The sequence below is a fragment of the Protopterus annectens genome, chromosome 3.part0 (genome assembly GCF_019279795.1).
Source record: "Protopterus annectens isolate FY-2018-M chromosome 3.part0, PAN1.0, whole genome shotgun sequence".
In the NCBI taxonomy this organism is placed as follows: Eukaryota; Metazoa; Chordata; order Ceratodontiformes; family Protopteridae; genus Protopterus; species Protopterus annectens.
In genome coordinates, this window is record NC_056731.1 from 939,496,416 (window position 1) to 939,499,413 (window position 2,998).

Consider the following 2,998-nt stretch of genomic DNA (forward strand, 5'->3'; position numbering starts at 1 on the left):
TCAACTTAAGGATTAGTCCTCAATTTATTTGCATATATTCTTCTGTCTTTTTCCCTTTTAAATCCTTTAATTGCAACCTCCTTTAACAGAGTAAGAACGTTTTCAAATGTTGATTCTGAAGAGGATTTCCAGGTCCTTGCAACAGTTTTCCTGGGTACAGCAAGTGTAGTCCAGGTTAAAGAAGAACATTCGTTTTTTTGTCATCTGTTCCTAAATATTAGAGAACCATTTATTTTGTTAATATAAACATATCCTTCCAAAATGCTTAAAAAAAAAACTTATTTTCACCAGAAATTCTGAACCATATGGCAATCAAACATGTGACCAATTTGCCTTAATTTGTGTATTACATCTCCAGCAGCCAGAAATATTTTTCTCATTTTTTGCAACTCTTAGAGGTAAAAGAAAATTTCCAAGTAAATGTACTCCAGTAAAGGGTTCAGTATGTATTTTGTACTGAGGAAAGTTTTATTTTGACCAGTGAAAGCTGTAGAATATTTTTTAGAAAAAATTTAAACTATTTTCTAAAGACCTCGCTTCCAGTTCTTTTCTCTGTTACAATATTCACCATTTCAAATATAATTGGTTTCGAATTTGACTTCCATTTTTCTAGTAATTGCTTTTTTGGCAACTACCAGAAGTAAACTTAAAAGGCCTTACTTTAACGCAATTCAGATCCTGTATCCCAACTCAAATATCATTTCCTTGGTTAAACCCATTTGCTTCCCCAGTGTTTCTTACAAGAGTACTCTGTAAGAACATGATTTACTTGATGCGAGGGTTGAGTATTGGAATGGAACTTGTGTTTAGGTTGAAAAGTGTTAAGTAACATCCGTTGAGCAACTAAATGGTCTTGTACTAATGAATAATAACGTAGGTACTAGCCATACAGAAATAAATATGCAGCACGCAACAAGCTGAACTTGCAGCACCTTTCCCTTTAAAATTGGGCGCTACGAAATAGGTTGATAAGAGCGTCTTTCTGATTTCATTGTAGTTAAAGAACTATTTAAACCATCTAAACCTGTCCATTGTCCAATGACCTTGTTGATTTATTATCTAAGGGGACTACTTATGTTCCCTATACTAAACTTAATGTTACTTCTGTGATTATGGACCTCAAAAAATATACTAGGAAGTTGAATTTTCAATATTTAATAGGCAACATCAACAATGTAGGTTCTACCAATGATTATAGAATACCTAGTACATTTAATCCACCACTCCACCCTATTATACAAACCTTTGAAAATGTGTGTGAGTTAGATCTGAGATTCCTGACTAAAACAAAAAGAAAAACATCCAACAACCCGGATGAATTAGACTTGATAACAAATTTAGATTGTGTAAACCTGATAAGGGGGGTGGGATGGTTATTTTCGACATCGATGACTATAATCATAGAATTTATTCTTTACTTAAAGGAGATGCTTATGCCATTAGTTCTAGGTCAGAGGTCAACTCCGCTTATGGTTTAATTAAATCTTGTATCAATGATTTATTTATTGAGGGATACATTGATAGCAAACTTCTAAATTATTTAACTACCTCATTTCCTGTTTTACCCATAGCCTCTTTGGAATTCCAAAGTTCCATAAAGATCTGCATGAACCACCTATGAGACCATTGGTGGATGGCAGGGGTTCACCATTATATGTTTGTGCTAAAGTAATAGATGTCTCACTACAGAAAATTGTTATCCAAGAAAAACAAATCTGTAAAGATTCCTGGGCTTTTTTGAGTGAGATCAACAAATTGAAATTTGAAAGTGACTCTAATTTTTTTAACAGTGGATGTAAAGGACTTGTACACTTGTATACCCCATGACATTGCTATTGAATGGGTTACTCTTATGATGTACAAATATAAATTCCCGATGTACAAATATAAATTCCCAAAAAAGGAAATTTACTTAGTGTCTGAATTATTAGATCTTGTCCTTTCTTATAATTTATCTTTGAGTCCCTGTTTTACAAACTGAATAGCTATGGGATCACCGTGTGGAGGTAGCGTAGCTAACTTAGTAATGGCCTTTTGGGAATCTGATTTGGTCTTTAAATCTGATTTATATAAGGAATCAGTTATTTTTTATACTAGACTTCTTGATGACATCTTTATGTTGATTAGAGGTGACGACCAAATTGCATCCAATATTGTTGACTTTCTCAGCGAATCTACTGATTTCCTTGAGTTCACATATACATATGACCACCTTGCTATTCCTTATTTGGACATTATCTAAAAATTTGGATTTAAAATGTTATGTTTCTAGAATTTATCGTAAGAAAACTTATTCTAATTCTTTCCTTCACTTTTCAAGTTGTCACCCATTTCATCAAAAGAAAGCCGTCATAAAAGGACAGTTGGTCAGAGCGGCCCGGATTGTAACTCTCAATAATGAGTTTGACGATGAATGTCGGTTTCTAAAATCAGCTTTTTTTGAAGGGAGACTACCCGGTTGAGCTCATCGATGAAATTATAGCCGAGGTCAAATTTAAAAGGGAAACAAACTACTTTAGGCCTTTATTGGCTATACACAGTTCGAGTTCTATAAACCTATTAGACAACTTGGAGAGTGAATGTATTGATCAGTCCTTTTTGGAACATAACTTTATTAGTTTAGAGGTCACTGAACCTGGTGACTTGCTTGGCCAGGGTTCAAACCCTTGTACTAAACTTGAAAGTTCATCTAATATCCCAAACTCAGATATAAATAAGAGTTGTATCATTTACTACAATATATACCAAACTGAGTTCTGAATGTATCAGCATTCTGAATAAAAACTGGAATTTGTTGAAAAACAATATATCTTTATTAAACAAATTGGGTCATAAACCTAATGTCACATTTAAGCGTGGTCTGAACTTAAAGGACTCTTTGAGATTTCAGCCTGATTCGCTGAGAAAGTCAACAGGGATGTTTAAATGTGAGTCATGCAGTATGTGCAAACATGTGTTGGTTAGTAGCACATTTATTTTGGATAAAGTACTATATAAA